This window comes from Caretta caretta, chromosome 2 (assembly GCF_965140235.1).
Source record: "Caretta caretta isolate rCarCar2 chromosome 2, rCarCar1.hap1, whole genome shotgun sequence".
In the NCBI taxonomy this organism is placed as follows: domain Eukaryota; kingdom Metazoa; phylum Chordata; order Testudines; family Cheloniidae; genus Caretta; species Caretta caretta.
In genome coordinates, this window is record NC_134207.1 from 71,583,133 (window position 1) to 71,610,487 (window position 27,355).

A 27,355-nucleotide genomic window follows, 5' to 3' on the forward strand; every position below is an offset into this window, starting at 1 on the left:
AACTTTTGCAAAATAGCCAGGCTTTGTAAATTGTTGTCAGCTGAACATGCATAATTTGTTTATTTGCCATCAGTTACCTGCTGAAGTTTTGTATTTTATTGAACTAATACAAAATAAGGCTGATCTTTTCCATATTTCCATACACCATGACAATCTGGTCAAAAACATAAATTTGACAGGGATCTTTCTGATCCTCAATAATTTGTTAAATGATTAACATCTGAATTATACATTTAACCATAATACCTGAGGATAGTGAAATAAACTGTCTGTTTAATGTTTATTTTCTGAAATTCATACATATTTTAAGAAATGTGTAGTGGAGTTTCCATTAACTGTTCACAAATCTCTCTCAGAACGAGCTATGGAATAACTACAAGTTCTTGAAGAGTAACTTCCCCAGGAGAAAAGCACAATCAGTTCAGGTTAAATATTCAGAATAGAACTTTAGAACTTCAGATAGAAGCAAGTAGCAAGATTGATATATATGCAAAGGTTCCATCATGAAAAATATTGTCAGGAGATCACATTAGTTTCTTAGGGCTTTGTCAGCAATTATGACAAAAGGAGCACACAACAGCAGGTGGGTAAATACTGCAAAATGTCTTCCACAGTATTCACTGGAGTTTTTTAATGAATTCAATATGGCCAAGATCAAACCTCTTCAACAGGCATGTGAACTAGTGAGTTTTATTGACACGTAGAAAATAACTGCTTGTGTTCTCATCCAACCAGAGAACAGAAACTACCACATGACTTATCTGGCCAATCACAACTAAGCAAAATAGCTCAACTTTTGAATGCTAAGTAGAGAATACTTACAGCAAGTTGTTTGCAATTGATCCATAGAATAAAAAACAAATGTTTGTAGAATAAACTTGAATGATGAGTAAATATCAGGAACTCCTAAGCTGCTTTCAGATATTCTGTGAACAGAAAGAAAGGCTAATTTATCAGATAATTATTTATTGTGAATTATTCACTCAACTCTACCACATTCGTCTGTACTGCTTCATGTTTCCTGAGATTTAGAGTGTCTCCTTTTCCCTCTGTGCATCCCTAATTTATGCACCAGAAGGATGCGTTAATCTGAAGAGGCAGTCATCCAAAAATGAGGATGGTCCATGTGTTCATAAGAGAAATATGTTTGAAAAATAGAAGATGTGTAAGTTTCTTCAACACCAGGGAAGCTGTAATTTATGTATTACTAGTTTACTAGGTTTTCCCAAGCAATTTTGGTGTTCTCTGTGAAACACATACTATTTTAGCAACTTCCATGTCACATATTACTCTTTCTGCCAGAACATGAAGAAACATACACCTGTTTGAAATATAGTGATAAATATTCAACAAGGGTTTAATCCAACCTCATTATACTTGGAATTTTGGGACAACAAAACCCAATATTAGCACATGCAAATGAGATAGTTGGTGTCTAGTCAGATTACCATGTGTATGTACAAATCAGATAACAAAAACATTTGAGCACAAAAAATTGTGTATGCAAAAATTATATATAATGAGGGAGGCATAGACTGTTTTTTGAAAATGTAGTGCATACATTTTAGTCTTGTTACTCTTACCTATGAAATTATAAAAGAACCATTGCAAATCCCCCCAGGAAATCAAGATTGAAAATATCATTTAATTTACTGGGTTTTAGAAATAGATATTTGGAACCTGTCTCTGTTCTGACCAACGTTCAAAATGGTGTGTTGACTGGTTTAAATCCAAGCTTAATTAATTTACCCTTTCCCCTGGTTTATCCCATCTGACAGAGCACTTTTTCACTTCTTATTGAGTTTTTATTTTAAAGTGCCTTGGGATACTTCTGTATGAAAGGCACTACATAAGCTTACACGCTCAAATTGTATTACTATTAATTTCATAACATTGAGTGGTTCTACATCTTTTGTCGCCCTATTCTAATTTTAGAAGTTATGTTTTACAATCATAAAGAAACAATGAAGCTAAATGAAAGGTTACTATCAATGAAGTTATATGAACAAGTTAGACCCAGAAAATGTGATAGTACTTGAAAATCTATTTCATGTGAACTCCAGGGGTGCTCAGGACTTCTTAACTGAAGTCAGTGGCAAAACTGAGCTTTCTGAAATGGTATAAGGAGAATCACTGTGTGTGCTCAGAAAGTTCATCATCAGTCAGCTTTAAAGGGCTTCATGTGTCCAAAGATTAAACACTCCATAAAGGGAAGAAGAATGTCAACTTCATAAAGATATTACTTCATGATAGAAGTCTAAGATCTCTAAAGCAGAGTAGAAATATAGAGTGGAATTCTAATCCTATTGAAGTCAATGGCAAAACCTCCATTGACTTCAGTGGAGCCATGAATTTAAGCCATGTAGTGGGAAGAACATTTTCCCTTTCCCCAGGTTTCATCAGTTGACCTAGGAACCATATTTTATACAAAGAAATTCTGCCTGACGATTTTAAATATTGACACCCTCTTCCTCTTTATTTTCATGACTGGTTTTGAACCAGTTACTATATCAAACAATTTATAGCATCAACCCATTCCTTTCTTTTCAGAATCTTATGCCACTTTATCTGATCCTCTTGCCTCTTTTTTTCCCTCAGGCTTAGTAAGCCAAACATTTGCATCTTTTTACATACCTCCTAATTCCCAAACACATAATTACTTTGAGCCCTCTCAACTGGTTCCTTTCATTACGTCACCCTTCCTATGATACACTGGTCTGAATCACACATGCTATTTCAACTCTAGTCTCACTGTAAAGTTTTACACAGTGCCAGAATAACTTCTGCCAATATATATTCTGTAAGGTACCCCAAGGCCAATGTGTCCCTTTCACTGTTGACAAATATGGTGCAGAAGATTTGTGAGGGTTTTTGTCTATTATCCTTTATCACTTTCTGGTCTGTTTCCTGTTATGGATTCTGAGTTATATTCTCTCATTCAGATAGAGTCTCTTAGGCTGTATCTGCACTGCCTACACACAGCTTGGACTACGGGGCTGTGAATAGTAGTGTGGACCAAAGTACTGTGCTGTAACTCCCCTGTGTGGCCATTTCAGGCATGAACTAAAAGGTTCCTAATTCATATTAATGTAGTCCACTTCAAACATGACCTTTTAGTTCATGCCCGCAGTGTCCTCGCAGGAGAGTTACTGTGCAGCACTTTGGCATCTGTGGCTATTCAAATCCCGATAGTCCAAGTTGCAGGGCAGTGTGGACAAAACCTTTGTGCATTTCCCAGCATAAATACACAGACTTATGCTTGCTCAGCTTGAGCTAGTGGGCTAAAAATAGCTGTGTGAATATTGTGGCACTGGTGGCAACTTGGGCTAGCCGCATGAGTCCAAGCCTGCCCAGCCCCCTGGGTTTGATGTTGGGCAGATAATCCAAGTTGCTGTCCATTCTGCAACATCCACACTGCTATTTTTAGCACACTAGTTCAAGCTGAGCTAGTGCAAGTCTCTCTATATCTTCTGGGAATCACACCTCCCAGCTGAAGTGTAGACATTCCCTCAAGGCCCTGGTTCTCCTTTCATTATACTGGCTTTATGCTGATGTAATTCCATTGACTCCAGTGAAGTTACACGTGATTTATATTGGGGTAAATGAAAGAAGAATCAGACCTTTAGTGCTCTTTATCCCCAATATCCTCACCTTGAACTTCTTTACAATGAATTCTGCAATCCACTTAGGTACCCAAAATTCTAAAACTGTCTAAGTTGTTTTGAACTGATTTCTTCATGCATCATCTTTACTATTATTTTATTAATATTTCACTTTTCTAAGGCTTCCATCATTATTCAGATACTGCACATGTTAGATAGTGTGGTATCTGAGCATCATTTCCTAAATTAAAAAAACACCAACAATCCTTCATGAGAAGAAACCAATTCATGTTTGAACCTGGTATCTCTCAGTCATCGCATCCCTGTTGAAACCAACTACTGTGGTGAAATGGAAAGAAAGAAGAGGCTGACTTTAAGATAATTTGAATCTCAAGATCTTAGAAATTTAAAGGACCAGGATCATGAACTGTGTTCAGTATTGGACTGAAAGCTATAGTAGACTTGGGAGTATTAGTGTGATATATTCTCATTAGTCTGCTCCACCTGACAGATGGGATAGATGGTATATTGAACCATCTGTATTTTAGGGACTGACATCTGGGTCAGACCAAGGGAAAGCAAATTGGACTGATCCAGGTTTGAAATAACAAAATCATGAATCATTTTGGCTAGGTCCATATCTAAATGGAAAGGGTGCAATCTCCTGGCTAGCTGAAGGTGAAAGTAAACATTCTGGGTGGCTGCTGGTATCTAAATATTTGTGATTAGTGAAGAGTCATAGAATCATAGAATATCCAGGTTGGAAGGGATCTCAGGAGGTCATCTAGTCCAACCCCCTGCTCAAAGCAGGACCAATCCCCAACTAAATCGTCCCAGCCAGGGCTTTGTCAAGCCTGACCTTAAAAACTTCTAAGGAAGGAGATTCCATTAGGATCCCAAGATTTCAAACTACCTAGACAAATGGAGAGCAGATTTCCTCAATGATGGATAAAGTCACAGTTTCTGCTACTTCTACAAATATTTTCACTTCCCACCAGACCACTTCTTGAGCCAGCTTCTTTTTTTTTTATGCAGAACCCTTATTCCTTCACACTCTAGAACAGCAGAAGGGCTGACCTGTCCACTTTGAGTGAGAGACAGATAGAGCTGGATATCATCAACATATTAGTGGCAAGAGAGAAATGATAGGACAGAGCTCCATGGAATTCAATGAGGATGTTCTCTTGGTGAGAAGAAACAACAGCCCATCACAGCCTCTGCTATCTCTCTGATAGGAAGGAATTAAGCCAGTAAGCCAATATCATAATTAGCAATGTTGAAGGAGCCCAGTATGTCTTGCAGCACTAGAATGAAAGTCTGGTCCTTGCCCAGAGCCCTCAAGACATAGTTCATCTGCATAATTAATGCACTGTATCTATGCCAAACTGCATTCTGAAGTCATACTGGAAGGGGTCTAAACAATGATTATTATTTTACAGTGCCCAGTAGCATGTTGGGTGCCTCACAGTACAGATGAGAAGACATGATCCCTGCCCCATTAAACTTACAATCGAATTTCAGACATTGATGGATTGAAGGTGATAACAAAACAATAGTCTAGAAAATGTGGAGAAAGGAAGGGCAGAGATTTATAGTGGTAGATGACATAGCTCCTCAGAAAATGTTAGTGTATGATGAAGCAGATGTGTTTGTTCTCATTATATATAAAAATAGATAACTGTAATTGCTGGTGACTCACTTTTTGTAGGCTTCATGGCAGAAGTAGATCTCTAGAAAGGATTTACATGTGAAGAGGGCAATAGCCTTGCAGACCAGCTCAGAAGGGTTTTTCCATGCATAAGGGGCAGCATGGAGAGGGTTGTAAGAAAAGTGGGAAAATGAGGCAAAGATTGATATCCCAGCACATACAAGGGGTGTAATGAGGTGAAAAAATAAGCGTTGAGATGTTGCTTCAGTTGGCTAGACACTACCTTCTTGGTGGTCTTACTCAAGAAAACAGATTAGAGGTGGGGCAGTAGTTGGTGAGGCTGGTTGCACCAAGTTATGGTTTCTTGCTTGCATGGGGCTGTTGCATGCTCTGAATTCCTGGTAGGTAAGCTATTTTACGTAGACTTTATCAGTTCCTTACTGGTTTTGATTAGCCATGAGGAGCAAGGATGCCTTTTGAATCTGCTGACTCAGGCTTTCCCCAGCATCCTTAGAACCACAGCTTGTGTGACTGGCCTAAACTCAGTTAGGGAAAGTAGTATGGTTCCCCCCTTTGGCTCCAGTTCTGCTCCCAGAGAGTGAGATAGTTTTGGAGTCACTTGAGCTTTCCTGCAAAGTAGCATAACTGTTTACACTTAGAAGTATTTAAGTCTGAAACTATGTGAAGACATTCTGGATTCCTTAGACACCCTACTATCCAGACCAATTCTATTGGCTCAGACTTTTCATAAATAGGGATAAATGCTAAAAAGGATTTCAATAGTCTACTTCAGTAGCATTTGATTATACTAATTTATCAGTCCAATTCAGATTTATTTCTTCATCTATGCAGTTCAGAACTTATTCCTTCCCATTTTATATGCTACAGGACATCAATGAAGCATAATGATGTTGGGGAGGAGATGTTTAGGGGCCATCAACTAAACAGCTGTAGACAGAAGATGGGTTACAGTGTCCTACTGGCCTATTGATGGTTTGGACCTATGGCTGATTACTAGTTTCTAGCTTGGAGTTCTAGAAACCAGTGGAATTTGATAGTTTCCAAAAGCAGACTGGCAAAATTATTCTGCCTCCGGACAGATGGGAAAGCTCCTATCTTTGCTTGAAGAAGGCAATGATAAAACTGTAATACAGTATTTCTTATGCTCCCAGTTATAACTCTCAAACTGAAGAGGAGATCAAGTTTGTATCCCCTTTTATGTTGGAGGTAAAGATGTGTAGATGGGGAGAGTACCCGTAAAAAGTCCATGTTTGTCATGTTTGGGGCATGAACCGTGTGGACACTGAAATCTGTCTGTCTATCATACTTATAGTGTAGTATTCGAGCACCTAATAATCTTTAATGTATTTCCCAAGATGAAGAGTCATGGTGAATCTACTACATGGCTTGATAGCACCTCCATAAATTCCGAGAGGAAGCCAGTTAGGTTGCACAGTGATATATACACTGCAAGGATATCTACATTGACTTTGCCTCAGGAAATCGCATATTGGGAGCACACTCTCAGATGATTCTGTCCATGACCAGAGGTCCTTCCTGCAGTTGAGGGTTGGATGTAGAAAATATTGCCAGTTCTCCTCCTCAGGTTTCTCTAGGATCACGATGTTCTGTGTAATGGGCTGGGTCAAGCTCTGCCAGAGTAGAGCCCCACTGTCATTCAACCAGCTTTCAGTGATGTAGTTAAATTCATGAATTTCATCTGAGACAAAGTTATGAATGATGTTGGTTTTGTTGACATCCAATCTTGCATTAAAGAGTTCTAAGTTTAGTGCCACCACACCCAATGTCTTAAACTTTTGTTTGCGTTAAAGACAAAGAGACAAGTAATGCATGTGTACTGTTCACTCTCTACTCAGGGAAAGGTTTTTTTCATCCTGTCTCCCCAATCCTGAGCCTATTAGAAAATAGAATGTTAGAGAGCCATTAAAATGATCATCCTCTTCTTGCTGTCCCATGCTTTTTGATACAATAGTTTCTCACACTTTCCTGAAACCCATATAAATTTTGTCCATTGTTTGATCCCTTTCTGCCAATGTTATGATGTTCTTAAAGAATTTGGGGTAAAAGTTGCTAAACCAGAACTTTTTCCTAAAAATCAATGAGGACTCTCTCACTAAAACTGACATTAAAAAAATCTGTTTCTGTTTTCACTGATATTTGATTCCAAAGTACAAAAAGCCCAATGATCACTATGCAGTGCAGTTTAGAATGAGGCAAATGTATGCTGTTCACAGCACTAATAAAATATTAATGCTGAAATTCACCTATCCTTATTATTACATCCTGTATGTCAACCGTTCTCATTACCACTAATAAAATGAGTTATAAATATAAAACATAACTGCAGCCCAGTTTACAGGTCTGTGGTGTCTAAGATCCTCCCTTGTTTCTTTCTCCATCTTCCAGTCCCCCCTTAATTAGTCATCAAAAGGCTGGGCTTACAGCTTTGGCAACTTTTCATAATTCTAACTGTCTGCTTTTTTTTTGCTTTGGTGCATTGCTGGACCTAACATTTTTACCCATTTCATAGTCCCCTCTCACTACTTCCTTACTCCAGGAAAATATATTGCATCTCTGGGATGTTAACTTACACTTTTTTTAATATTGCAAATTACTACTACCAAAACAAGAATATTTGTTTAAATTCAATGTTTGATTGTGCCCCAAATTTTCCATTTTCAAATACTCATATCAATGAGTTTTTGTTCACACACAAATTCAAACAATGGCTGTTCTTCATACAAATACCTAAAGTGACATGCAAACAAGGATATTCATGAATGTATGTCAGCAATTCCTTGTATGAATATGCATGTATGTGAGCTCCTTATTTGTTATTCATTGTCCTCCCATGTTAAAAGTTTGTCATCCAGTCAGGGAGCAGAAATAATATCACATGATTTTAATTACCAAATACAGACCACAAACAACAAATAATGAACTGAATATTTTGCAAACAATTCATAGGTTGACAATTGTTTGCCTTAACTATCTAGTGGGTAGAACAAATCACTTAATGAATGAGCAGAAATAAAGATCTGCATCTGATACTATATTTAAGCCTCTGTATGGCTGCATTTGCAAATCATAATATTTAAAATGAATAATTTGTCTAAGTCTTGTAGATACGAAAATGCAAAATGAATTCAGGCTCATTTCTCCCTAACTTTCCATGCCTATTCTTTGCTACCTGTAGTATTGCCTATCTTTATATGTTGGGTTTATTTACAGTGTATAAAGGGTTTATTTTATGTTTTATCTCCCTATTCCATTTTGTTTTGTTTGATACATTATCTCCATTTTTATTTTTAAATGTTTTTAGCTATGAAATGTATTAACTTCCTCTGCCAGTAATTAATATGTCCAATAACTGATAAACATATTATGAGCTTCCTTTTTCCTAGATGAGTTTTTTATGTCTACTATATTTATTTCTAGCCAGTCATCTTTAAGGCTTCTTCCCCAACACCAACATCATATTTTCTGGGTTTTGTCTTTTCCCTTTAAATGCTCAATTTAATTAAAAACATTTAATTATTCTCAATTTCTCTGCGACTGTAACTGTAGTCTTATTTTATGGGCCAAATTCAAGTCATTTATACCCAAGTTGCCGTGTTCCAAGGGGTACATATAGACCATTCACAGTTGGTGCCACCTGAGAGCACATCTCTGTGTTGTCCATCCACTGTAAATAAACACTTTTGCATTCCTAATTTTATTCTGCACCTTCTCCGCTAAGATTTTATATTGCTAACAAGTTACTCTCTTTTCCATCACAACTTCAGTCTTCTGCATCATACAATAAGTATTTTCCTACTAACCCTGAGTATGTTTGGAGAGTCCCAAACATCCTAATGTCTCCAACTGAATGACACCCAGAATTTTATAGCCCCACATAGTCATTTACTTTTATGGCTGGTCTTTTCTCTATGGATGACTGCAAGCCACCCAGAGATTTTCATGCCAGCCATTGACTTTTGCCTGTTCTATGTTGATTGTGAAATAGAGGCGAATCACCAGTTAAATTGCTGCCCTTGGCTGAAGTTAGGGGTTGCATTCAGCCAGGGACAAGCAGGTTGGAGAGGACCCTAGATACCCTGCAGATGTCAAGAAAAGGGGAAAAATATACAACAAGGACTCTTTCAACATTCCAAAGAGATATTTTTAACTCTTTAAATATTATTCCAGCTTTATAAAGCTTAGAAACCCACAGGGCCAGCATAGCTATGACAAGAGTTTCAGACAGAAGCAACAATGGATCAGGTTTGGATCCTGGGCAAGTGGACAGCTTAAATTCCCACTGCCTCTGGAGTGCACAAAAGAAGAAGGTTTGGAGTTTCACAAGATCTCCAACAAACAGTGATCTACTCAGCATGTTTTTTCTAAGGTAACTTTTTTTAAGCTTTCACTGTTTGTAGCAGGCTGACCTCACACCCTGCTGCAGAGCCACGGTGTATGGTTTACCATGTGTAGGGCACCCCAGAATCATGTGGATGTTCTTTACTGTTTTGTTCTCTAAAAGCTTTAGCCAAATTCTTGCTCAGGCTCCCAGTGAAGTCAGTTGTTCCTCTGAAATTCACCTGAGTAAGGGACTGACTGAAAACTGGATTAGGACTTTAGGATTTGGTCATTAGTCATTTTTCCTTGATTCCGTTTGTACTACTGTGTTGAAGAGTTTTTTTGGCTCCAGTCAGCAAAAAAATAATGTTCCCAAAACTGACCTTTGTTGAATTTAAACTGTCCATTTAGTAAGGGCCCAAATCTGCAGCCTTCATGGATACAAAACTCCCCTTTGTGTTTACAAGGACTACAGAGTTGTATCGTAGATCAGTATAGCTTGGGTTCCAGTAATATTTTCATCAGCACTTTCTCTTTCTTTAGGCTACTATATTCCCTAGCCGCTGTTTGTCAGCAGCTGGGAATGGGCAATAGGGAATGGATCACTTGATGATTACCTGTTCTGTTCATTTCCTCTGGGGCACATGGCATTGGCCACTGTCAGAAGACAGAATTCTGGGCTAGATGGGCCTTTGTTCTGACTCAGTGTGGCCGTTCTTATGTTTTTATATGATTGTAACACCAATAGTGCATCATGGTTTACAAACAGTTGAAATGAGTCAGAAAATAAAAAGTAGTGAAAAAAGTATTTTTTTTCTGTCCTGTTGTTATTAATGATCTCCTTCATGGTGGAGAGTCCTCTGTTTAAGTCATATTACATTACACAAGCATGGTATTTAAAGAAAAATGAAAAAGCCGTTATAGAACCACACTACTGTACTTCTAGGCCTATGGTCTAACTAAAATATGGGTACATATTGGGGTCTGAAGGTACTTGGCACTTAGCCTCATGCTTCACAATCAGCTTGAGGCATGTGTCGATTTAATTACGATAGCATGCCTTTTCCTGAATTATTGCTGACTTATTATCACTCTGATCTTTTTACATGCTTCTTTTTATTTGCTCAGTCATTTCACAGTCCAGTTGTTCCTTTTGGTCAAGTGGCCTATAACATTAGTTTACTGTTTGAAACATTGCCAACTTCAACGCATAATGACTCAACACCATTACGGATTTCTCCCCAATCTCCTCTTATGGGGGCTAATAAATCCTCTTTCACCAATAAGGCTGTACCACCTCATTTACTTTTCCTGCTTGTCTTTTTTAAATAAACTATATCCTTTAATATCACATTCCAGTCAGACTTTAGTTATGATATATTTTTCTCTATATCATTATGTATATCCCTTGAGCTCTCTTATTTTCTTCTTTGCTAAACTTTTCATTTGTATATGTAGTAACTTTAATAACCCCCATGTTATTGAGCTTATTTTCCTCTATATTAGTGTCCATAAATCCTTATTTCCCTTTTATCTTCCTCCCCATCCTTTCTGTGCACTCCTTTCATCTCCGTTCAGTCTGTGTACTCGTCCTTCCCTCATGCAGCTCTAAATTGAACTTTTCCTATGACTTGTCACTATGGGAAGAAATTTGGTCTTGTTCAGTGGTAACTCTTTCTATCTGTATGGGTTCCTTCAACTCCAAAATATTCTCCAGTAACCCACAGAAACAAAAGCCCTACTTTCATATCCTTTCACAAAGCTGTGAGCCAAGTAGATGCATCTGTTGAAGACAGAATGGAGAGAAATACATTTATTTCCTTGTGAGAGATGGTAGAAATTGGGAAATATAAATGTTGTTATTGTTGGATTATTATTATTATATTACTGGACCAAGAGTTGACTGCTCCTGAGAATCTGTCACTACCATTGAAATCAATGGGAGTTGCAGATACTCAGCACCTTCCAAGATATGATCCACTCTATTCTTGTATATAAATGCATAATCAAATATATGTATTTTTTGCCAGATCCTCAGATGGGATAAATCATCATCACTCCACTGAGCTCAATATCTGGCTCTTTTTTTTTTATTGGGTCTGATTCCAATCCCCTTTACTCTCAAGACCAAAAAGATATCTTTGTCATTTAAAGGGGAGGCGGAGATTTCACAATAGACAATTCACAGAAATTCCACACTCCTCCTGCTATATGCCAACATTCTGATGCTCTTTTGGCTTTCCCAGCTCATGTTTCCCAAGCCTAACCTATCGTTGTTCCAAGGCATGACAGATTGTTAGCTATAGCACCTTGATCATTTAGGTAATAGTGTCACAGAGATGACTGCAGGCTTAGTGGGACTCAATCTTTTATGGTGGGGTGGCAAGCTCCTTCTGACACATGCCTATGCTGTGTTCTGCAGTGCTTGGAAACTAAAAATTAAAGGCACACATGGGGAAAAGAAACGGACTGTGTGTATGTTGTGAATAAGACACCACGCAAATGGACCAGGCAGTGCGGCATACCTGGTGGCTGACAGAGCACCCTCACCCCACTCATTCCATTCTCATGGTTGTACTGTGGTCCTCCTAGATCCTGCTCCTCACACTGTCTTCAGTTGCTCTCCTGTTCTTCCTGATTCAACCACTGTACCAGAACATGATGTTTGTTTGTTTGTTTGTCCAGTACTTTCTTGGGACCTGATTCTCTAGCATAAATCAGGAGTAACTCTACCAAAGTGAATCAAATTATGTATTGGCATGAGAGAACAGAATCAAGTCTTTTCAGCTTTTTCCTCTAAGCCTCAAAAGGTTTCTTCTAATCCTTTTGTCAAACTTCACCAATCTGTATTGTACCCCCCGAACAATTTCACTCTATGTGAAGCTTTGCCACACTACCATCCTTCTGGTTTTCCACTTACTCTTTGGTCCTCTTCCCTGCTCCTCAGCTTTAGTAGCCCTTTCTTCTTTGCTGTCCATGGATTCATTTCAGTGATTATTCAAGAAAAGTAAGAGAAGAAAATCATCCATATCAACAGATTGCTAAATCAAAGGGGGAAAATTAAATGTATCAAATGATATGGTACCAGAAAGAACAGTGACTTAGGAAAATGAAGCTTTTGAAAGTAAGTGGTGGGAAAGAATGAGTGCTAAAGGTCCAGAGAAATTCAGCAGGTCAAATTCAGCATTAGTATAATGTCTGTGTAAGTAATACAACAATGTAAGTTGGTCAAACAGGTGTTAGTAAAAAAATGTATCTTCTGATTTGGTGTGCTGGGTATTTTTAGACCTAGCATAAGTGGGTGTAACTCCCCTTAAAGTCTACTAGAGTTGTACCCATTTGTGCCCGGTCTGAATCTGGGTCAGGAATTCAGGTGATGATGAGACACAAGTTAAAGTTTCCTGGTACAATTTCCCCCTTCCAAACTCTACTTTCCATCCTGTCAACTGGTAAGTTACATTCAATAACATACAAACCTGTTGAAAGTCAAATCAGTGCAACTTTCTATATGTTAGTTGAGCACTTACACCCCTCCCATTTATGGTCCATCATTTAAGTCACTGCTCAGTGTGGCTTAAAGACTCCTCTGGAAGCTACCCCCACTTACTTCAGCCTGAATTTGGCTCAATGACTGTACCAAGTAATGGCAAATGTATCTAATAATCACTCTTATCTGGTCAGTGATTTACTAAGACATTCATACAACACCCATCACTATGGTGTCCAAGGAGGAAGGAGAGAGGCAAATGGGAGAGCAGGAATACCACCAGTCTGACATCTCTGTTATGCAGATAACATTTATCTATTTATTTTGTATAAATCAGGATAGAGTCTGATCTCAGGTTTCAGAGTAGCAGCCGTGTTAGTCTGTATTCGCAAAAAGAAAAGGAGTACTAGTGGCACCTTAGAGACTAATCAATTTATTTGAGCATAAGCTTTCGTGAGCTACAGCATCCGATGAATTGAGCTGTAGCTCACGAAAGCTTATGCTCAAATACATTGGTTAGTCTCTAAGATGCCACTAGTACTCCTTTTCTTTTAGTCTGATCTCAGTTACACCTGTATAAAGGAGGAGTAATTCCACTGATTTGCAGTCCCAGGCTGCCCCAAGTGCAAAATGTCCTCCAAATAGGACTTGTCTACCAACCCTTTCAAAAGAAGACATCAATTCCCCAATTCTGATTGAAGATGCCTGACTTTCCTTGATATGGTTTATTGAGTTAAATTCTTTTCAAATATGTACTTAAGAAACCTGATAGAAGGTCTGTCTCGTTCATGAAAAACAAAATGGTAGGCTCAGTTTTCCCCTCTGTCTGTGTTTCATTCAGTACAGGGTGGAGGAAGGAAGCATCAAAGAATCATACTTTCCAGCTCCAGCATGAGTTACAGCAGCCTACAAGCTGCTCCTACTTATGTCACTGGAACACGGTCTCTAAAGGACCTTCAGCCACTGGAGAATCTCTGTAGCAAATCAGACCTCCATCATGCCTTTTCCTTGCTTTATCCCTCCCTCTCCTAATGTGATCCCTATGTTGGGAGTGGGAGGAACTGGCTTTGCCAGTTTTACACTGTGAGGGAGTTAGCCTTCTCTGGAGGGATTCTTTGCTGGTCATTTACAACCAGAACCTGGTCACTGTGCACTGCCTGAGTGGAATCAAGAATCTGGCCCTGTGTGTCTGATAGGAATAAGGATCTGAATATCTATAGACTGGTTTCTGAGTTACTGAGGCCTTATCTGCATTACAGAATGTTATGATGTTTGAACACAATTGTGAACAATTGATTTAGATAGCATGATGCTGACCACAACTTAGCAGTCAGGGCAAATTGTGTTCAGTATCTTGTCAGCCAATCACAAATCAATGGAACTAACCCATTTTCTCAAATGTAATATCTCACATTGGATTCCCTAATAGCTGAACAGATTATTTTAACACTTGCATAAAGTCACAAGTCATCCATGACTGAATGTCAGACGGTTCTTGTTATCACACAAAAATAGTACTGTAGAGTGAAAAGCAGTATTCAAATGTCTCCTTCATGCCTAAACGAGTCTTAATTGGGTTAATGATCCAATTGTTTATCTTTAGGTTTCAGTCTTCTTGAATGTGCTTTCCCACTGCCAGAAGACCTCAGAATATCATCCAACATGTGACTGACTAGAATTGTTTGTAAAATAATGTAATTTTTACTCATCACACACTGTTTTTACATGCCATTGCCCTAGTTAGAAATAACTTCTACATCTGAATATTATTCTCAGTATTTTATTGTTATAAAATAAATGTATACACATGCTCAATTTTCCAAAAATCTCTCCACACAGCAACTAGAACCAGCTTTCCCCTTTAGTTAAGTTAGCCCATTCATACATTTATTTCGTCACAAATATTTAAGAGTAAAAACTAACTAGGGCTCACCCTTGTGCCCATTCAAGTTAGTTGAGATTTTGCCCTTAATTTCAAAGGGAGCATGATTAGCACCATGATGATAAACATAGTGGGTGAAATCTTCACATCTGTTTCATCTCCTTTAGCCTAGTCAAAGTGCCAGAGCAGCATAAGGGGCCCTACAAGCCCTATGTATGACCAGAGAAAGATTCTCCCAGCACAGGCACTGGGGTAGACAGCCGTAAGGCTCTCTTCTGAGGATCCCCTTGCAAGCCCTGGCAGAGTGGATATGCTGTGGCAGGGTTGTAGTGGGGACTTTCATCCTCCTTCCTTGTGTTTTGGTGTGAGGCATCAGGATACAGGGTTACAAGGATTCTGGGCAGCAATGCAGCACACAGGCAGTGGGAGCCAGGCTATGTAACTTATAAAGGTCCCCAGGTCTGTCTGTGTTACACAGGGGACACAGAACAACCCTGGATTGGAAGGGTGCAAAGGCAGCTTAACTTCCTCTTCTCTTGGGCTGTGAGTCCTGTGCTGCACGTGTACTCTAGAGCTGGAAGTGTAAATCCCAGCTCTAAAACACATACCCACACTAGGTCTGATTGAGCTAGCACATGAAAAATAGAAGAAGTGTAGCTGTGGTGGCAGGAGAGGTTAGCCCCCCTGAATACCAACCTATGGTCTCAGACAGAGTCATACCCAGGCTACTAGCCCATCCCATCGCCTTGTTTGGGTGCCTCTTTCTATCTCTCAAGGAAGTAAACCTGGTAGGGACTCAGGCTTCACAGTTCAGTCTGGGCAATGCATGCTGCCTCACAAAATTAGTATTCTCTGCCAGAAATTGCATCACCTTTTCCCCCTTCAAATAACAGTAATGTCTGCTAAATGCATTTGAACGTATATGGAGGAGCCATGTCAATTATATTCAGAGAACTATACAGCGGCCCACTTTCTGTGATGTATCTTTGAGTATAGTAGGGAAAGACAAGTGTTTTCACATTCAGTAAATAACTACATGGAATTAGAAATGCCACACAAATCCCTGAATTTTGACCTTCAGTGGAGACTTGGGTGTTCCAATTCACTCCTGTGAAGATGCCAACTTGTATCTTCTATCTATGAAGAAACAGCATAGTAATATCATGGCTCTGTCTCTCTTCCTATTGACAGCAGCCCAGGCTGGGCACTCTATCCCTCTTAGCTCTCTGGAGCTACAAAATGTACACATGCTTCTTGAGTCTTTGTAATTCTTTAAGTCGCATAGTACTGCCTATCATCTTAACACTATTTAAACTGGTCTCCAACTACCAGTGTTCCAGCAAATGCTGTTCTATTAATAGTATCATTTCTCTTCATCCATTGTATTGGTCAGGCTAGCTGCTCTGTAAGTTTTTGCCGTCCATCATTGGCATCTCTTGCATTGTTTGCAATTACCTTCAATGTCTTTGGTTGATTTCACCAATAAAATCAACCTCTAGCCCAGAGCCAGTGTCCATTCAACTGCCATGTAATCAGTCTCATCATGTGTCCCTAAGAGAGAGATTTCTCCTTTTGTGCACTAGGTGTTACCAATTGCTGCCACCCATCACCATCTTTGAAATATGATTTATGTAATTCTCAAGAGTGTACATTTTCTGTGTGTTGCACTCACACATCTACAACCTAAAACTCTGGTTATAGCTCTCACAGTCACTCTGTTAAGACAGCCAATCAAATTCCATCTGCATCTGTTTCCTAGGTAATGAACAAACAGCCATAGAAGAAGACTGCAAATTCTGGACAGGGGGAGGAAGGAATCCTTAAGTATTTCTGCTTTTTTCAGTACTTTTGCACTGTTAAAAATGAATAAAATAAAAACCTTAAAACTCATTGTAGAAAACCACAATATACGTAATAGATGGCAGTGACTGAGTGCTTTACTGCCACTGGTTCACTTGTGAGAGAGGAGGATCTGTGTAACCTAGCTGAGACAATGATAAGAGGACAGTAGCATTTGACTGTCACTGTATATTCCAGACTATCGTGTGATACAAATGTATAACAAAGGTTTCCAATTGTTCTGTTGCTATAAGGTAAAATATTGACTGTAACTTGATTAGGAATTAAACCTGCAGCCTACAACTGAATTAAAGTTAATATTAGAGGATGAGGAGGCTGACCCATCCTTTAACTACCAAGCATTAGTTGGGTCTGGCATGGGGTTAAATCGCCTCAGATCCTGGAACCAAGGAATGAGGGTTGACTCTCTTACCTGAAGCGGCATCACTCTGTTCATAGTTCAGTCTGACACTGGATCCTACCACCCAGTGAGGAGGAATGAGGGAGCAGGTGACAGGGAACTCAGTCAATGAAGAGTTAAGACTCTCTTGCCCCACAAGCTTACAGATTCCACCAGTCCTGTGCTGAGCTTTACCCCAGGAACTGGCCCCTTGAAGCCTCTTACTTGGGATACCAACTGGAAGTGTGACAGTGTTCTCTTCCTCTTTCATTTGTTTATTTAAACAGTATGCACTCTCTATTCACCCATGGCAGCCTGCAGGAGACTGCGAGGAAACTGGAAAAAGTTAACCAGATATCTACCAGTCTTGCCAAGAAGGAAAAACTCCTTCCAGATCCCAAAAGAGTTAGACTCACAGCAAGATGGAAAATCCTCCACTGACAATCATGCCATCTATGGGGAAGGGTAGGCAGGGCAATTTCCAGCAGAAAGAAAGGCTGCTGTGTGCCCTGGAATGCTTAATAGGGGGAGGGGAGTTCACTGCAGCCATTCAGCTTTCTTGCTGTCTTCAAATTGGCCACTAGGTGGTTAGGGAAAGTGGAGCACTTTCCACTCTCCGTAGCCCCACCATTCACCCATGCACACTCTGGGCAAAAAGAAAGGAAAGGGAAGACCCTAAGCACTTTGGATAAAATTGTCAAAAATGTCTGTGTCCTATAAGCATGAAAACTTTCCTTGAGGCTTTTCTTCTAACACAAGTAATTGTCTTATACTTTAACCTCTTGGCTTGTATTATGATATTTGATACAGGATTGTTTTTAGTAGCTGACTCATTTGATTAAAAATCTGCTTATTATAGACAGTACTAAAATGATTTATTATTCATAACATTTAAGTACAGTTAAATTGGGGGAAAGCATGTATTGGCTTTGGGCTCATAACAAAAAAAAAATCTTCTCCCATTTTATGAGCCTCAGATTACCAAATAACCTTGACAGCTGAATCAGTGTTCCATGACAACAAGCAGACCATTGATAAATAGCAACAAAACTATTAGATGTTGAATTTATGAGATGAGTAATAGTGAAGCTAAATTATAGGTTTACTGTTTGACAAACTACAGCCTGACATAGCTCTGCTAACGTGTGTGTGTGTGTAAAAGAGACACAGACAGACAAACTTTTTAAGACAATGCTGAAATGGGTACTTCATGAATGTTGATATCTAAGCTTATAGATAGATTAGATTAGATAAAGCTATAAACAAACAAATATCTACATAGTAGCCTGAGTCTCAAATTCCTATGGTGCCCGTTATCAAACATCTACATTTAGAGACAAATGGACAACGTGTCTGTCTGTGCATGTATACACACACACTATCACAAATTTTAAAAAGCAAATCTGTGAAAGGAGTCACAAACTATAAAAATAAATTTACTTTGATAAGGAAATTTGTAGTAAAATCAATAGTCAGCAACTGCAATGAACTGAAAATTAAAATCAAGAGTATGAAACAACTACATATAGTAAAGTTAGAGTGTTTTGTTTTGGTTTTCCTTGAAGACAATATAAGATTGAGGGTAAGAGGAAGAATAGGTTCTTGGTGAATTACTTGAACTGGCTGTGGAAGTCTGGTTGATTTCACTCAAAATTCAGAAGTAGCAACTTAAAAGGACACTAACAGCAAAGGCAGGAGGATTTTTCTACTGGAGTTAAAAATGTTAGTCACTTTCCTGGCCTGTGAAGAATAAGCTGAGCTTCCTAAGAAAGAGTCAATCACTGCAATCTTTGGCACCTATATTCTCAGAGAAAGGTGTCAGGAATAAGCCTATATAAATTTGGTTCTGATAAAATATATTTATTTTAAGCAGAGAAGAGGAATCTCTAGAAACTCTATTGGAGAGCTAATTGAGCTTGGCTGCACTGGTTAGACAAAGGAATATGATGTGGGCAAGCTAATGCATCACACTGCTTCATAAAGGAAAAGCCCTCTGGCTCTAGAGATGTGCTTACAGCACATTTGAGAAGAGTCAAATCTGTGAGTGTCCTGGGCTAAAATCAGTGGTGGTGTTCTGGATCTACAGTGATGTGACTAGAAAAGGAGTACTTGTGGCACCTTAGAGACTAACAAATTTATTTGAGCATAAGCTTTTGTGAGCTACAGCTCACTTCATCAGATGCATACTGTGGAAAGTACAGGAGACGTTTTTATACACACAAACCATGAAAAAATGGCTGATTATCACTACAAAAGGTTTTCTCTCTCCCCACCCCACTCTCCTGCTGGTAATAGCTTATGTAAAGTGATCACTCTCCTTACAATGTGTATGATAATCAAGGTGGGCCATTTCCAGCACAAATCCAGGTTTTCTCTCCCCCCCACAACACCCTCCCCCCCAAAAAACCACTCTCCTGTTGGTAATAGCTTATCTAAAGTGATCACTCTCCTTACAATGTGCATGATAATCAAGGTGGGCCATTTCCAGCACAAATCCAGGTTTCCCCCCCCCAAAAAACCACTCTCCTGTTGGTAATAGCTTATCTAAAGTGATGACTATCCTTACAATGTGTATGATAATCAAGGTGGGCCATTTCCAGCACAAATCCAGGGTTTAACAAGAATGTCTGAGAAAGGGGGCGGGGGAGGAAAAAACAAGGGGAAATAGGTTACCTTGCATAATGACTTAGCCACTCCCAGTCTCTATTCAAGCCTAAGTTAATCGTATGCAATTTGCAAATGAATTCTAATTCAGCAGTCTCTCGCTGGAGTCTGGATTTGAAGTTTTTCTCTTGTAATATCACAACTTTCATGTCTGTAATCGCGTGACCAGAGAGATTGAAGTGTTCTCCGACTGGTTTATGAATGTTATAATTCTTGACATCTGATTTGTGTCCATTTATTCTTTTACGTAGAGACTGTCCAGTTTGACCAATGTACATGGCAGAGGGGCATTGCTGGCACATGATGGCATATATCACATTGGTAGATGTGCAGGTGAATGAGCCTCTGATAGTGTGGCTGATGTTATTAGGCCCTGTGATGGTGTCCCCTGAATAGATATGCGGGCACAGTTGGCAACGGGCTTTGTTGCAAGGATAGGTTCCTGGGTTAGTGGTTCTGTTGTGTGGTATGTGGTTGCTGGTGAGTATTCGCTTCAGGTTGGGGGGCTGTCTGTAGGTAAGGACTGGCCTGTCTCCCAAGATTTGTGAGAGTGTTGGGTCATCCTTCAGGATAGGTTGTAGATCCTTGATAATGCGTTGGAGGGGTTTTAGTTGGGGGCTTGAAGGTGACGGCTAGTGGCGTTCTGTTATTTTCTTTGTTAGGCCTGTCCTGTAGTAGGTGACTTCTGGGAACTCTTCTGGCTCTATCAATCTGTTTCTTCACTTCTGCAGGTGGGTATTGTAGTTGTAAGAATGCTTGATAGAGATCTTGTAGGTGTTTGCCTCTGTCTGAGGGGTTGGAGCAAATGCGGTTGTGACTGAGAGCAGAATTTGGCTTCAAAATTTGAATTAAACAGAACTTGAAGTTATCATACATTTGCTTCCAAAAGGGGTTCCATGTTGACCATCATACACAGGGGAGTGTGGAGTCATGTAAAGAATGTAAATCAGAGCTGCATCTCCCCTGATGCCAGTTGATATTAGTTATAATCAGCTGGGATTTTCCTGCGGTTTGTTCCCAGAGTGAAACTCCAGGAGGCAGATAACCCTGTTTCTGGTACTCTTTCTTGCCTCTGGTCTGCCAAAGTCTTGAGTCTGACTACCTTCATGACATTTTTGCTGACAACACAGGGATGGGCTTGTAATATGTAACTAGGGAAATACATTGTCCCAATTTGCTTAAATGAATTCAGCAGATTTTAACAATAGCATGACCATCTTTCTTTCCTTCTTTCCCCCACTTTAGCTGTGGACCATTTATTTAAGGCTTTTTGGAAGATACAGTTTAGTCAAACACAAGTTATTGGGCTCATTACAGAAGTAACTGGGTGAAATTTATCACAGAAGGTCAGACTAAATCAGGGGTGGGCAAACTATGGCCCGGGGGCTGCATCTGGCCCTTCAGATGTTTTAATCTGGCCCTCAAGCTCCCGCCAGGAAGTGGAGTCCAGGGCTTGCCCTGCTCCAGCACTTCAGCCGGGGAGCGGGGTTGGGGACTTGTCCTGCTCCATGCATACCGTGGCTCTGTGTGGCTCCTGGAAGCAGCGGCATGTCCCCCCTCCAGATCCTATGTGTAGGGGCAACGAGGGGGCTCCGCACGCTTCCCCCACCCCAAGTGCCACCCCCGCAGCTCCCATTGGCTGTGGTTCCTGCCAGTGGGAGCTGCAGGGATGGCGCCTGCAGACGGGGCAGAGTGCAGAGCCGCCTGGCTGCACCTCCACGTAGGAGCTGGAGAGGGGACATGCTGCTGCTTCTGGGAGCTGCTTGAGGTAAGAGCTGCTTGGAGCCTGTACCCCTGACTCCCTCCCATGCCCTAACCCCCTGTCCCAGACCTGATTCCCCTCCTGCACCCCCAACTCCTCACCCCCACCCCAGAGCCCGCACCCCCAGCTAGAGACCTCACACCCACACACATCCACACCCCAACACCCTGCCCCAGCCCGCGGTCCCTTCCCACACCCTGAATTCCTCATTTCTGGCCCCACCCCAGAGCCCGTACCCACAGCAGGAGCCCTCACCCCCTCCCGCATCCCAACCCCCAGTTTCATGAGCATTCATGGCCCCCCCATACAATTTCCATACCCAGATGTGGCCCTCGGGCCAAAAAGTTTGCTCACCCCTGGACTAGATGATGTAATGGGCACTTCTAGCCTTAAAAAGTATTAATTTAGATTGTGTGGGAAACAGCTTTATCAATGGAAATGAGGACAGTATCAGTTCCTAAATTATCAGAATATCCACTGGAGGTAAATTTGGAGTTTGACAAATGAATGAAAAAGTTTAAAAAAGTAAACTTTGACAGTTTTGGCTTATAAAGCATTGTTATGGTTCTTTCTACTTCTTTTTCATAATTTCAACCTGTTTGCAACACCATGACTATTATGAGTGATACAGTATTGCAGAACTTCAGCAACAATGACTAATAAACTATTCCGTGCAGTTTTTTTCAGGATACATTATGCACTTCAATCCACACTGCATATTTCTGGTGGGCGTGTCTGTGTAGGTATATGTCTATGGGTGTCAGTGTCTGTGGGGCGCCATTTCCAAAAGGGACACTTATTGTGCTGTGATATTTGTGGTATGCACTATTCTCAAAAAGAGAAATACCACAAAATTCAAAATCCATTTAACTACTGCAAGCGGTTGACATGCAGGTTTTAATGGCACTCACAGTAAGTTTAGCATTCAGTAGATCAAGAGCATCCACTGTGTTTAAGATGCATGCTGGTAGTATTCTAACAGCTCCTAAAATTGCAGATCTTCATATTTCCATATCCTTCATGTTTATAGTAGTGGATTGCCAAAAAGGTGCTTGGCTAGAAATGGATTTTTTTTTTTAACAAAAAGCTTAAGTTTAGTCACATGCTACCATCCAAAACAATCAGAACTTGAGCCAATTTAGCACACATAAGATATCTTGGAAGGATTAATTTATGCTGTTGCGCCTTGTAATATGTGTAACCAATAGGGAGCTGTTTGCAGACATGGAATTTTGCAAATCTTGCAGCTAAATCAGAGAGCCAAATAAGAAATCCAGCACCCAAGGGCATTGTGTAGATTTATGATGCTCCCTGGGGTCCAGAAACGAATGAGTGGATTACATTGATCCATAAATGCAGTTTTTTCATCTGTGACAGATATAATATGAATGCTAGTAGTCATATTACATAGCTGCATTCCCCTGTCTGAGAGAACAATGACCACAATGAAAATTACTTATACAAAAAGTGAGAAAAGGGTTGAAGAATATTGTGTTGTGAGGCAGATCTTTTAGTGAAGTGTCACATTTTTACTTCTTAGCTATGATGTGTCACCTAGATCAGTGGTGGGCAACCTGCAGCTGGTGGGCTGCGAGACAATGTTTACATTGACCGTCCGCAGGCATGGCTGCCCGCAGGTCCCAGTGGCCACAGTTTACCGTTCCCAGCCAATGGAAGCTGCAGGAAGCTGCGTGGGCTGCAGGTTGCCCACCAATGATCTAGATTGTCATGCCACTCATATGCTAGCATGGTGGGGGCTATATTGAATACACAGATATGCTAGATAGCTGACAGACATATAAATATTCAGGTCTTGTCACAACTGAAAGATATGTTTAGATTTTCTGCTAACCTTCCACTCCAAAAGCTTGCATACATGTGAAACAGCCACCACAAAATGTTACATTACTCAACCTGTTGTGGAAGGTATAGCATATTTCACACACATTTTTGTATTGCGGACCTATATATAGGGTATCAGTAAAAGTTATGATCAAGTTATGATCCTGGGGCCGGTTTTGTTCAATATCTTCATAAATGATCTGGAGGATGATGTAGATTGCACTCTCAGCAAATTTGCGGATTATACTAAACTGGGAGGAGTGGTAGATACGCTGGAGGGGAGGGATAGGATACAGAAGGACCTAGACAAATTGGAGGATTGGGCCAAAAGAAATCTGATGAGGTTCAATAAGGATAAGTGCAGGGTCCTGCACTTAGGATGGAAGAATCCAATGCACCGCTACAGACTAGGGGCTGAATGGCCAGGCAGCAGTTCTGCGGAAAAGGACCTAGGGGTGACAGTGGATGAGAAGCTGGATATGAGTCAGCAGTGTGCCCTTGTTGCCAAGAAGGCCAATGGCATTTTGGGATGTATAAGTAGGGGCATAGCGAGCAGATCGAGGGACGTGATCGTTCCCCTCTATCCGACATTGGTGAGGCCTCATCTGGAGTACTGTGTCCAGTTTTGGGCCCCACACTACAAGAAGGATGTGGATAAATTGGAGAGAGTCCAGCGAAGGGCAACAAAAATGATTAGGGGTCTAGAACACATGACTTATGAGGAGAGGCTGAGGGAGCTGGGATTGTTTAGTCTGCAGAAGAGAAGAATGAGGGGGGATTTGATAGCTGCTTTCAACTACCTGAAAGGGGGTTCCAAAGAGGATGGCTCTAGACTGTTCTCAGTGGTAGCAGATGACAGAACGAGGAGTAATGGTCTCAAGTTGCAGTGGGGGAGGTTTAGATTGGATATTAGGAAAAACTTTTTCACTATGAGGGTGGTGAAACACTGGAATGCGTTACCTAGGGAGGTGGTAGAATCTCCCTTCCTTAGAGGTTTTTAAGGTCAGGCTTGACAAAGCCCTGGCTGGGATGATTTAACTGGGAATTGGTCCTGCTTCGAGCAGGGGGTTGGACTAGATGACCTTCTGGGGTCCCTTCCAACCCTGATATTCTATGATTCTAAGTTACAGGACTACATTCTCAACTAGTAAATGGCACAGCATCAATAAAGTCTAAGGATCTGGCCTATGATATGTAGGGGAAATATTTATTTACTTACTTATTTATTTGTAGTATTTTATAGGAACCAAATATTGCATATATTGTCGTTCCTGCTCATGCACGTTAGCTGAGCGGTTCAACCAAAGTTTGTTTTCATATTCCCTTGAGATAATGTTGTCATAATCAGCATTCTATGCACATCATGTTATGTCTGTGGAAATATGACTTGGAAACCTATTGAAAATTGCTCAGTTACAATGAGGTATAGGGCAGCCATGAAAACCTCTTAAATAGACAAGATACATGGGCAAAGATAAAGCAGTGAATTGGCACATTGCACGGTCCATGACACTGATGCAATCCCATTGGCATTGGTGGGGGTGCAGTAGTGTAATGGAGAGGGGAATATGGTACACCACGTGCGCCAGAAGTATATATCTGATTTCAGCTCTTGTGGACAGATCCCAGCATGTACAGATCTATACAAATTAATAGCAAGAATGCAGTGTAAACTCCCCTAAATGAAAAGGCCTGGATTCACATAAGGAGTGAGGGTGCTGTGATACTAAATGTCATAGCACCTAGCTTTCAGGAGCCTTAAAAGTTACAGGAGCACTCTGTGATTCACAAAGCCTGAGTTAGGTACCTAGGCCCCTCCACACACACACACATATACACACACAGAAGGGACACCCAAGTCTGATCTGCAGAGAGGCACCTATCTCCATTTCCAATCCACTACCTTTGGAGTTAAGCACCTGTGCTGTTTTCACTACAACAATGAGGAGGAGGACCCCCCCCCTTCTACCTTTTAGCCCAGTGGTTAGTGTTAGAGTGCAGGTCCAGGAGCAAGGGGTTGGGATTCTGGAGCTCCCACATCCTGGGTGCGTACCGTAACCACCAGGCTATTGAGTTGCTCTCATTCTTGTGCTGTCTCTCTTGCTTGTTGTCTCTCTCTGGCTCAAATAACTTTTTAATTATTTCTCCGCAGTGAAACAGCTTCAACAGACGGAACTATGGCTATGTCTAGACTATGAGTGAGGGCTGTGATGCCCCTGCATATGCACACTTGCACTAGCTCTGACTGAACTAGCATGAGTATACATCACCGTGTAGCTGCAGTAGCAGCTGCGGAGGCACGGCTTAGCCATGCCGAGTACGCACCCACCCATTTCAGGCAGGTTTGTACTCGGCGCGACGAAGCCATGCCTCCTTTGCCTCTTCCAGTGCTATCGTGGCTACGCTGCTATTTATCCTTGTGCTGGCTCGATGGGAGCTAGTACAACTATGTGTACATGAGCAGCACAATCACACACCTCCTCGCTTGTAGACATAGCCTGAGGGCACCTCCTAGCAGAATATCTCATAGCCTAGTGGTTGGCACTCACCTGAGAGATGTTAGAGCCTAGTTCAAATCCCTTTTTTCCTTCTGGCAGAGGGGGCACTTGAACAAGAGGCCTTCCACATCCTAGGTCAATATACAAACCATTGGGCTAAAGTTATGAGGTGGAAGCAGCTGCTGTGTGAATTTGCCTGAGGGGGACGATCCAGTAAACACGCTCCAAGGAAACCTACTGGATCAGGTCCCACACCTGGCATAGGTGGCCAAACACCTACCTTCTCTTGGCTTGTGAATTGCTCTGAGGCTTAGGTGGGAGATAGGTAAGGTATTTGTAAGGTAACTCCCTTCCCTTCATGTGCCAATATATATTTATGCCTGTATCTGTAATTTTCACTCCATGCATCTGAAGAAGTGGGGTTTTTACCCACAAAAGCTTATGCCGAAATAAATCTGTTAGTCTTTAAGGTGCCACTGGATTCCTCGTTGTTTTTGTGGATACAGAATAACGTGGCTACCCCTCTGATACTTGGTGTCTGGATGGAGGCTCAGGGAAGAAATATAGGCCCCTGGGGATCTTATACTGCAAAAGGGAGTTTAGGTGCCTACAGGGTTCAGTAAGAGCATTATGAATTGAAGTAGAGCTTAAAACTGGGATTTAGGAGCCTAAATCTGGAGTTTAGGCACCTAAATACCTTCGTGAATCTAGGCCACAATGACCAGAAAAATCAGACATTGATATTGTTTAGTTCATCTCACAAATCTCAAAAATAAATAAATAAATTGCTCTTAAATATGTAAGTCTTCACACTGAAAAAATGCATTCATCTTAAAATGGACTTTCACCCACCCATCAAAGACAAACAGACAAACAAACAAAACTCCCATGAGCAGCAGCACAAAAGAATCAAGCACATATCCAGACTTATATAAGTAGAAGGGTCATAAAGTTACAGTATGCGGCAGTGTAACTGATGGTATACTTTTCACATTTGCGGATACAGACTAACACGGCTGCTACTCTGAAACTTTTCACATTAGCTGTTTCTCAGGATTAGCAAACCAATATAAATCTTTTCTCATCCCTTTCTGGGTATATTTCATCTAGTGCAGGACAGAGCTTAGATTACCATATGTTTACTTGGGATTAAGGATTTTTTATAACCAGACTTTGATAGCAGTGAAAGAGAAACGGTGTGAAGGATTTGTCTGTGCCCTGCTCTCTAGATTCCAAGAGCTAAAACTAAACATCCTCTAAACACAGCTGGCTGGAAGTGCAAGTGTATTAGCATTTTACCAGCCTTGTTTTTTCTACTTGAAATTAAAATATAGGACAGTGCTGTTTGTTCATTAATGCCCAATTTGTTTTC

The 27,355-nt window shown here is 40.6% G+C and overlaps 1 protein-coding gene across 6 annotated transcripts in view; it reads left to right on the top strand.

The window, feature by feature from the left end:
- ST18 (ST18 C2H2C-type zinc finger transcription factor) overlaps nt 1-27,355 on the top strand; it is a 208,365-nt gene that overhangs the window by 120,640 nt on the left and 60,370 nt on the right. The gene's annotated exons all lie outside the window — the stretch shown is intronic.